The sequence below is a fragment of the Astatotilapia calliptera genome, chromosome 6, assembly GCF_964374335.1.
Source record: "Astatotilapia calliptera chromosome 6, fAstCal68.1, whole genome shotgun sequence".
Taxonomy (NCBI): Eukaryota; Metazoa; Chordata; class Actinopteri; order Cichliformes; family Cichlidae; genus Astatotilapia; species Astatotilapia calliptera.
The window spans coordinates 34,554,079-34,565,272 of record NC_137427.1 but is presented as its reverse complement, the minus strand read 5'-3'; the positions used below and the strand labels follow the sequence as shown (position 1 = coordinate 34,565,272).

General features: G+C 43.5%; 1 long non-coding RNA gene across 3 annotated transcripts; it reads right to left on the bottom strand.

The window, feature by feature from the left end:
• Nucleotides 1-4,950: 4,950 nt before the first annotated feature.
• Nucleotides 4,951-10,910, bottom strand: LOC113018420 (uncharacterized). Of its 3 annotated transcripts, XR_013909806.1 has the most exons (5): nt 10,502-10,910; nt 9,145-9,321; nt 7,158-8,984; nt 5,271-5,428; nt 4,951-5,171 (listed from the first exon to the last, which is right to left on the bottom strand). It is a non-coding gene; the product is annotated as an uncharacterized LOC113018420 (long non-coding RNA). The 3 variants fall into 3 exon arrangements; XR_013909805.1 differs by having other exon boundaries at nt 5,271-8,984; nt 9,145-9,383; nt 10,502-10,906; XR_013909804.1 differs by having other exon boundaries at nt 5,271-8,984; nt 10,502-10,906.
• Between the last annotated feature and the right edge of the window lie 284 nt (nt 10,911-11,194).

The following is an 11,194-nucleotide window of genomic DNA, read 5'->3' as shown; positions in this document are numbered from 1 at the left end:
TGAAGCACCAGATGCTGATGTCGGTGAACAGCAAGGTGAGTATGGTGAGTACCCCCCCTACCTACCTATAGACGATGAAGAGGTGAGTGAACAGACTGACAATTCATCTGACTGGAACGACTCAGAAGAGTGGGGGGATTGGCTTAGCGATGACTCTGGGTATGACACCATGGATGAGAGAGATGATTCCCCTCTCATCCGGGAGCACCCTCCAGAGCCGTTTTGGCACGATTGGCAACGTCCTATTGCTCCAGGTGCTGCCCCCGTCGCCATGCCGCCTTTCGGCCAGGCCAATGCCCCACTCTTCCCTCGAGTTGTTGCCCCAGTTGGTGATCCGCCAGCTGCTCCTCCCTCAGCTGCTCCCTCAGCTGCTCCCTCTGCTGCTCCCTCTGCTGCTCCCTCTGCTGCTCCTCCCTCAGCTGCTCCCTCTGCTGCTCCTTCCTCAGCTGCTCCCTCTGCTGCTTCTTCCTCAGCTGCTCCTTCCTCAGTTGCTCTCTCTGCTGCTCCCTCTGCTGCTCCTTCCTCAGCTGCTCCCTCTGCTGCTCCTTCTTCAGCTGCTCCCTCTGCTGCTCCTTCCTCAGCTGCTCCCTCTGCTGCTCCTTCTTCAGCTGCTCCCTCTGCTGCTTCTTCCTCAGCTGCTCCCTCTGCTGCTTCTTCCTCAGCTGCTCTCTCTGCTGCTTCTTCCTCAGCTGCTCCTCCCTCAGCTGCTCCCTCTGCTGCTTCTTCCTCAGCTGATCTCTCTGCTGCTCCTTCCTCAGAAAAGAGAAGCAGAGAAGACATCTGCACCGAAGAGGTAAGTGCAAAGAGGTGCAAGGTGAGTGACCAGTTTGATGCCCCTTCAACATCCTCAGGTAGTTTTGGAGTCAGACGTTTCTGGGAGAGGCCTTTTAGCCTTTCCATGGATGACAGTGACTCTGATTAGTTTATGTTAGAATGTGTTTTTAAACTTTGTTTTTACAGATATAAGAACATGTGACTCGCACATGTGAAATGTATTGCTTTTTTTGTTGATATGTGACATTAATATTAATATTACATTGTGAATTAAAGGTCGTTTTTTAGTTGTTATTACTTCCAGTTACGTCCAAGATGGAGCAAACACCCCACCCAGAAGACAGCCTTACCCCAACCAACCCGATGAGAAGGATGGATGACCAAGTGAAAAACGGGAGAGTGGTGCTGTGTTCCAACTATGTAAGTTATCACCTCACATTGACAACAAACTGTATTGAAGACAAAATTCTTCCAATAGTTGGTATAAATCATCATCCTATGTCAGCAGCACTGTAGGTTTAGCTTTATTTATATTTTTCATGTGTATACGTTGGGTTTAAAATAGTTTTTTAACAACATACTGCAGCTACCAACAATGAAAATGCTGTTTTGTGTTAAAATGACGTCTTTCTTGTGTTATTACTTTGCAGGGCAGCTGAGAGTGGACAGAGCTGCACAGAGGACCAAAGATCCACTCTCAGCACTTCATATCTGACTGGCCACAGCACCAACCCTCCTCACCCTGGGTGAGGAGGGTCCTGACCCCGCCTGCACAGAGGGAGTTGTGAACATCCACTTCTGTGTCGGTGGGTTTAGGATCCTCCTCACACTCACACTGATGAAGACTGTCACTGGAAGATGTCTCCATTGCATCAGCAGGACGTAAGCATTTGTAAAATATTACAGTTTGTGATGTTTTGTACATATTTTTATTGCATCATTTAAAACTATGAGATATAAAATAAACCAATTTTCATAAAATTTTCTGTGTATTTAGTTGTTTTCTTAATAAGTTCTTTGGAACATCATTGCAACCTGTCAGCTTTTTATTGAGGATTTAGAAAGTTGCTGGTGGCCCGAGTGTGTAGAGTGGGGTGTTGTTTTTGTCACATGGTGAAAGTGACCTCATGGGGAGCAAAGAGAACAACTGAACAATTTGGGGATTCACAGACTTTCGTAATCGCTAAAAACAATTAATAAAAATTGTTCTGTGTGAACTAAAAGCTCAAATATAAACCATCCTGACACTGACACAAATGATCTGCTGTTTATAAGCAGGACAGTGTTTTCATGAGCCTGGATGAAGCTAATTTGCATGAGTTTAACCTGCTGGTCAAAAACTTGCATGACTCTGATATCACTCTAACTTTCTTCTGTTTATTTATTCATTTTTGCTAATTGTAGTAGATTAATATGTTCACCAACTGATTGTTGGCCTGAATGTTTGAATGTTTGCAGTTTCAGGTCCTACTGATCAGTTTTAAGTATTGTAGAAAGTGAGCAGCAATTGAATCAAGTCCTGGGATGAAATGGGACAAAAGGGTAATGTGACAGCCACATTAGTTCCCTTCCCTCGTTTAACAATGTGTAAGCAGACTGCTTTAACCTGCAATTTACTGCATGTTGTTAGGCTGCATGGTACAACCACAGTCTGCTAACCACCCGTGGTGATCGAAGGTTTTGAGGTCTTGCTTGAGCTACTGATGAAGTTTTATCAAAGCTTGTTAAGTTTCCCAACCACATTTTATCCTGATGGTCCAAGGCTTACATCTTTATGCTCACAGACGTACTTCTGTAATTAATCAGTGACCGATTTATTACTTTAAGTTACAGTGTGAGGGGCATTAATGAACATAAATCAGATTTAACTGGATTATGTGTTTAGGTCAAGAGACACAGACCTTCATCTTTAAGAGGCTCTTCTTGAATATCTAATCACGATGTTTGCCATGCAAGTACACTGGGTGGTTGTTTTTAACACAATCATTTGATGATTCTGATGAAATGAAGTATTGTTTCAATGAGCTGTGGCACCATTCTTGCTTTAGCAGTGAAAGGAGTCAGGTAGGGCTCCATCAGGAAGAGGGCCCCAGAGGTCCTATCCCCCCCGCCCACTTCCCTGGGGCTTGAACATCAGTGGATTTCCACTTAAGCAAAGCCTCATCAAGTTCCTGCAAACAGCACCACACACACACTATCATGTACAGAGTGTGGATGCTGTGTCTAAGACCACGATCATTGTGTTTCCACCATCTGGTGCAAGCTTCATCTGTCTCACTGTGTTCTCCTAAAGGCCAAGACAGCAGGACAGTGAAATCAATCTCACTTATAGGTGCCAGAAATCAGAGGATGTGAGATGGTGGTAATCAGGTTATGCATTTGTTGTCTTCTCAGCAGGTGGGAAACATCTCTCTTTATTTATTTATGTACATGTGTATCAGAAATCTATTTTCCTGTACAGCTCAGGATTAAGGAACAATGTTGATCTAATCTAATGAAGATCAGTGAAAATACTGACATTAGTGACGTTAACCCTTGACTAAGAGTTTCTTAGTCAATTGTTAATGGGAAACACATTTCCACACCACCATCTTCTAAGCTGTGATGCTACATGTGCAGCAGCAAACGTCCAATTAGTACCGATCAGAAGGTTGGAGGTTCGATCGCAGCCTGATCTGATCTGTATCTCAAAGTATCCTTGGACACGATACTGAACCCCAAACTGCTCTTTCATGTGTCCATCAGAGTATGAATGTTAGATAGAAAGAACTTAGGTACAGAAAAGTGCTTGTATGAATGGGTGAATGAGGTGTATAAAGTACTTTGAGTGCTTGAGTAGAAAAGTGCTATTTAAGAACAAGGATGTGCAAGAATTTGCTAGACACGCTCTTCTTTTTCCAAAACTAAAAATGTTATTTCAAATTTGGCAGCCTGTGTGTCAAAGAGACTGAAGAGTAACTAAAGGGCAAAGTCCAGGAATACAGCCAAACTCAGGAGACCAGTTAGGAGCACAACTGAGCAAAGGTGATTCAAAAAAATGGAGAGAAACTCTGCCATGCAGTGCCATGCTGAGCAGACTGGTTTACAGCCACAAGAGAGACTCAGCGTTCACAGATCATAAAATCTTCAGGGAGCAAAGCTCTCAGAGAAGCTATAATGCAATCCACAGATAGAATACAGTCAATAAGCTCCAAGTGAAATGTTAAACAGTGCATGGATAGCTTTTTGTTCAGCTTTTTCGTCGTATCCTTTTTCCCCCTTTCTAAAGTCTCTTCAGAGGCTTTGCAGTTTGTCAAACAGCAGCTGGTAAAAAGGCTTTTGCAGTGAGGCAGGGAGCCTGTTCAAACCAGATTATGCTTGATTTGATGACTGCAGAGAACTTGGGGCTGACAGCTCAGATTCGGATCGGTTCTCCCTTGAAAAGGCATTAGTGTGTTCTGTCATGGCAGGATTTCTGTTCAATGTGCAGGTAGATTGAAATCAACGGGCACCAAAGACACCCAAACCTGAGGGATCATTACGTGACACCCAAAGCATCTGAGCAGTCTTATTCCTTCATCTGTACCAAATTACTCAGATTCACAGACGTCGTGCACAGCAGACCTGCAATACAACGATGATTAACAGGAGTTACGCCTGCGTTTGACAGGTCAAAATGTCACAGGGAGCAGTTCAGTTAAGTTTCATTCCCCTCCAGAAATCACTTCATGCATGATTATCAGGAGCCTTTGAGTAATGACAGCACTTAAGTGAGTGTTTCCTTACCATATTCCACTTTGTCACCAAGTTTTAGGATGAGAATGTTTTTTTTCTACTTTATTTTATTTTTAATAGAAAGATAGCTCTCGTTATTATTTCTGTTGTAATTTGTGTTTGTTGTTTGTTCAGTTTTTCAGCCTTGTTGCATTTTTTTCTATTTCCGTTGTGTTTTATTCAACTTCTGTTACATTTTGCAGGATTTTGCAGCTTTTTCTATTGACGGGTGTTTTCTTCAGGGACACCATATTATCATTATCTTTAAAACTGCATTTGAAACTTAATGCTGAGTTTTTACTTTCTGCAGTTGAAGTTATCTAAAGAAACTGTGTGTGGGTTCAGCTGAAAAAACGTCTTTTGGCAAATAACACAGAAATTCTGAAATCCTCTACTGCTTATATCAAAGAGAATAAAAGAAACCAAAGCTAAACTCTAAAAGATTATTTATTTCAGCTTGTTTACAGTTATCCACACCTCACAGCTTTTTATGGGTTGATAGTTTTCCTGATCCAATCTGCATACTCAGGATCACAGAGGTCCATGAAGGCAGCCGGTGCTCTGCATACAAAGTCTGGATCTCCCACAAAAGAAGAGACACCATAAATCCTGCCATTATGAACCACTCCTCCACCAGAGTCTCCCTGCAAGACAGAAATACAGTTTCCCAGTTTTATAAAATCTTTCTGTATTTTGAATGTTTAATAAATGCAGCTGTGAGCTGAGGGATCATGCAAACTCACTCGACATATATCTTTCCCAGGACTTTGTCCACAGAACCAGTGCTGATAGCTCCTGACTCGGTGGACCTCGGGGAATTATTTCTGTAAAATATCATTGAGCTCTGTACAGCTGACAACCTCAGTCTCTGCACAGTGAAGAGAGGGTGATTCACCAGGTTCTAGAAAAAAGGGACAATTAGTTCAGCTTAAAGCACTTTTTTAGAAAATGATGCAGATTTGTATTTTATGCAGAAATGCAGCAGAAAGAAATAAAATGGTCTGAGCTCACAGGAAAAGCTTGTTTTTGCTTTGAACACATTAGAAATGAAGAAAAATACAATTTCAGTACAAATATCTGCAACATCTCTTTACTAATAAAGTAACAGTTTGGATGGTTTGTTTTCTTTTTTCTTAATACAACAAATTTGTTAAAAATCATCTTCCTTCTTTTCTCATTAGCTAGTCCAGTGGTGGCACCATAACCTGCGACCTCAACTCTGGAATGGCACAAGAAGTGTTTGGACACTTTTCTCTCCTTTTTTTGTCAGTTACATACAAATACATATATTGATTGTTTTGCACGTTAACTTTGAAATGTTGCCCTGAGGCCTGTACTATGAAGCAGGATCTCATCTCTCCAGGTAACTTCAGAGTTCTATATGAAGGATTTTGACTTCTTACCAGAGAAAATTGTAAGAGTAACCCTGACCTGCTGTTATATTAGTTATGTCCTTTATAGAGTTTTACTCACCACTTTATCATCACGCACCACACCTGGCTAGCATGCTTGCACTGTGCTTGCTCAGCGCATTGGGACACCATTCAAGCTCACTGCAGCACATGCTACTTCCTGTTTTAAAGGGCCTTGTAGCAGCCCTTGTTACATGCGTGGGCACGGAGCATGAAGCAGAAAGCACAGCTTAAAAGAGAAGTTGATATACCCGGCGGCGTGACACTGACTGGTGTTTTACGTTTTCTCAAGCCAGCTAACACAAAGTAAGCCAAGCCTTGTTGAATTTTCTTTGTACTATATCCCTCTGGTTAAGTTCAAGCTTAGAGATCATTTGTCCAGAAAAGCAGCATCACCATTCCTGGAAGATCCCTTGAAACTTTCAACTTTAGACCCTCCTACAGTGGACATGGACAGTGGGAGGGGCTAAAATTCTTCAATAGCATTTTTTCGTAGACATTTTTCAGTTTGCAGCCTATGTTTAAATTCTGTTGTTATATTAAGTTTTATTTTCTCTTAAACTAATAAACAGCAGAAAGTTTGCAGCTGACAGAATAAAAGCTGAAACTGTCTTTCAAACATTAATTAAATGAAATACTTAATTATCCATCCATCAGATTCTCCTGTGTAATGATAGGTCGTGATGTCAGTCAGGATTTTTGCTGTCTTTTTTTTTTTTTTTTTTTTTTGCCTGTCCCATTTGGTTCTTTAGCCATCAGAATTGTTGTCTGAAGACCAACAAGGATACCCAATGGATTTACTTTGCCAAATGGATCATCGTGGCATTGCCGTATTGGTCCATTTGGTCGATCTTTGTTTTTATTATTTATTATATTTTATTTTCAGATTTTACAGACGGGACAGACATGAGTGAGGGATAGGAAAGGAAGAAAGAAAGAGGAAGGAAAGGAGAAACAGAAGGGGAGAGGGACAGTGAGAAAGGGGGGGGAGAAAAAAAATCTCCTGGATCACCTGTTGAGAGAAAAATAGAAAACAAGCAAAAAAAACAAAGCAACATACTAAACACAACACCATCGCATTAATCTAGCTAAGTGTAAACAGCAGTAAATACTAAATATTCAATGTTGTTGTGCAGCACGCAGGACAGATGTGCTTCGAAGTAGCGGCCAAGAAAGGTGTAATTTGGGTCTACGAGCAGTGAACACCCGTGTACATACCTGTGTGGATCAGCGCGCTTGTATTCCAAAGGTTTCTCCATGTAACGATCTGCTAGGGAGTGTGGGGGGGCCACAGCCCCGTCCTCCAGGGTGTGAAGCGGGTATGGAGGAGGTCAAAACTCCAGACATCCAGAGGCCCCCAGAACACAAGAGACCATGGCAGACCAACAGAGGGGCAGCCGCGCCACTGTTCCAGTAAGAGCTGAGGAGAGTCCCAGATGAGGGTTCACTCAGCAGCTGCGGAGCAGAAGCCAGGGGGAGTTGCAGTGACGCGCCCATGAGCTCCGCCGGCCCCCAGCTGCGCCTGAGTGACCGAGCCCCAGGCCGAGAGGCCGGGGGCACCCCACCTCCGAAGGGGCCCGAGCGAGCCCCAGGCTCCAGGCCCCGATAAGCGGCCACCAAGGAGTGAGCCGGTGTGTACCTGGACACCCACCCCCAGACACAAAGAACCACCAACGCACCGACACCTGAGGGAGTCCGCCACCGGCAGGGGAAGTGGTGGTGGGTGGAGATAGGCCTCCAAATCTTGGAGGGCCTGAGGTGTCCCCAGAGAGGTGGCGTCTGATACCCAACCTGACATATAGACACAGACATACAGGCACACACAGACACAAACATCCATTCCCACCCTCATGCTCTCATGTGCACTTACTCCACACTCAACCAACGTGGAGACAGACATAAAGAGACGCTGTACACACGATCACACTCCCCAAGCGTACTCTACAAACCGGGTCTAGGTACCCTTGCCCCTGGAGGGGGGAACTGCACCCAGACCCAGGTGGTGTTACCCTTTTCCCTGCGGTGGGGAGAGGCAGACCACCCCGACTCCGTAGCAGCAGGGAGGCCCCACACCCCAGACCGCAGTCGGACGGCCAACTTCTCCTAGCCCTCCCGCTCCAGCAGGCCGCAGAGAACGGGGGTGGGAGAAGACTCCAAACCTCCCTCCACCCGCTCATTGTAGTGTTGATGCATGTGTGTTCTAAGGTGCAATTAAAACCCAGGAGGGCATGGAGCTACCTGCCAAGGAGCAGCAGGTAAGCGCATAGTCCCTCCTGATAGTCTTATTGAACAAAGCATCTGAAGTTCTTGCACATTCATATAGTGCTTTTACTACTAAGCAATTTTCCACTCACACACACACACACACACACACACACACACACACACACACACACACACACACACACACACACACACACACACACACACACACACAACACTGATTTTTCTGCAGCAGCTGTTACTTTCAGTCTGTATTATGCATTTAAACCCTTCATATTTTTCTAATATTACAGTTTTATCTTCCTTTTTAAAACCTGCACTGCCAGTATAGTTTATCCACATCCATTAGGATTGAAAGCCCTGGTTAACTTGATAACCAGCGCTTTCAATTGATAAGCAGCTTCCTGTGAGTACTTATCCTGATTCCCACTGTTGGGATAAGATAAAGGAAATATATTCTACATATGCTGAACTCACTTCACAGCACAGAGCTCAGGTCAAGAAGAAACTTTAAGAAAAAAAACTTCAAAGCAAGAAACTTTGAGCCACAGGAACATAAATGTATCATTTGAATCTAAAACTGAAGTTAGCACGACGTATCAGTATCTGTCAGAACACATGAACCTGAAGCAGAAACATCCACAACTCACAGTCAGGTAGTTTTATAGGATGGACATCAGAGCTGCTAGTAGCTGCAGCAGCATGATGTCATGAACTCTGCCTGTGCTGGTGTCTTTGTCTGTATAGATCTCAGCTTCTGCTGTTATCTGCACTTCTTGTTCCGGACCCCCTTGATGCACACTTAGATTTGCAAACATGGTCCTGCATGTGCACAGCAAACATAAAACATGATTACTGATGGTCACCATATTTTATTTCTCATCTTGTCTGAATGTATTTTACTTTTTACTGAATAGCAAAAACATGGCTACTAGACATTCCTTGGGTTAACAAGTTTTAGTTGCTGCTCTGGTCTCCTCACCCTCCTGGCTTCAGACGGTGAGCTGCAGAATCCAGCGGTCGCTGATCAAAGAGCCTCCACACAAGCTGGAAGGTCCATGTGGATAAACTGCTCTGAGCTGTACATGATACTGTCGCTCACATTCATCACCTCCAATGACTCTCTTTTGCAGAGCGACCTCTGTGTTCGCCGTCACACCTGAAAGAGGAATCCCCCGCCCACCAGGTCACTGCCAGTTTTTCTTTGTACCTGTAAAATATCTGCTCTCAGAAGTAAGGCAGAACCACGCAGTGAACACCAGAGCCATTAAATATAGATACTGTAGCTGAACACTCGCTGATACAGAGAAAAGAGAAGAGGCACCACACATAGTGTTGCTGCCATTCACTCTCTAATGACTGCATTTCAGTTTGAATATTGGACACTGCATAGTCACATAGTGTCATTATGAAGCTTTATCAACTGCAAAGCTGCAAAGCTCCACACATTTATGCAAAGTTACTTATCGTCTCTTTTTGCTTTTGGCTTTCATAAAGTTACAGAAGGGAAATGAAGGTAAAATATTTCTATAGAGAAAGTGCTTCACAATAATAATCAATAAAAATAAATACAAACATTAAAAGACAATAATAATATCCACTACCTAAAATTAAGCCTGTACAAATAAGTAGAGCTGCTCTTTCAAATGTTCAGACCGCAGAGATCAAATGTAATATTAGTGCATTCCATAGATTATCAGCCAACAGCCTTGAAGACACACTTAGTCTCTTTTGGTTTTCAGCCTAGAACGAGGAACCACCAGCAGGTTTCTGTCAGAAGACCTCAGTGACCTGCACCTTATAGATGGAAGCAAATGAAGTTTGATCTCAGCTTCATGCTCTTGTTCTGCTCGTGCTCTGATTTGAATTACATGTTCTACACACTTCACTGTATCTCACTGTCAGTTTGTCAATTTGTGACATTAATTCAGAGGAATGTGGTGTAAACCAATGATTTATAAACCTAAAACAGGCCATGATCACTAACCAATGCTAACTTTGAGAAGCAATGCAGAACATATTGTGCCCTCTGTGTGGCTAATGGAGCTCTTAAGAGTAGAAGAGCAAAACAAAAGAAAAAAAAAACCTCGCTCACGAGTCTGCGACTGCGTGCTGACAGAGAGCGAGTGGGTTACCTCTGTGTGACTTCAAGCTGCAGAGGGTAAGGCTCTGACTGTGGTCTGCATATATGTGCCGAGCAGCAATTCAGAATACCCAGCGTGCACAGTTTCTGTGAGGTTTGGCATAACTCGATGCATTGAATCATTTTCATATTATACAGACAGAATTATGCAGTAAGAACCTGCAGTTAAATATAGAAACTGTTGTTGAATACTCACTGATACACAGAGGCAAGAGAAGAGGCAGCAGACACAGTGTTCCTGCCATTCACCCTCTAACAACTGCCTTTCTGTTGAGCAAACACTTTGGCGACAGTGGGAAGGAAAAACTCCCTTTTAACAGGAAGAAACCTCCAGCAGAACCAGGCTCAGGGAGGGGCGGGGCCATCTGCTGGGACCGGTTGGGGTGAGAGAAGGAAGACAGGATAAAGACATGCTGTGGAAGAGAGACAGATTAATAACAAGTATGATTCAGTGCAGAGAGGTCTATTAACACATAGTGAGTGAGAAAGGTGACTGAAGAAGAAATACTCAGTGCATCATGGGAATCCCCCAGCAGCCCACCGCATTGCAGCATAACTAAGGAAGGATTCAGGGTCACCTGGTCCAGCCCTAATTATATATTTTGGAAAGTTTTAAGCTTAATCTTAAAAGTAGAGATAGTGTCTGTCCAAACAGGAAGCTGGTTCCACAGAAGAGGGGCCTGAAAATTGAAGGCTGTCCCTCGTATTCTACTTCTAAATACTCTAGGAACAACAAGTAAGCCTGCAGTGTGAGAGTGAAGTGCTCTAATAGGGTGATATGGTACTACAAGGCTTTTCAGGGAGTTTTTAGGACATCCTGATAATAATGAATTACAGTAGTCCAACCTGGAAGTAATAACTGCAGCTTCACTCTGAGACAGGATATTTC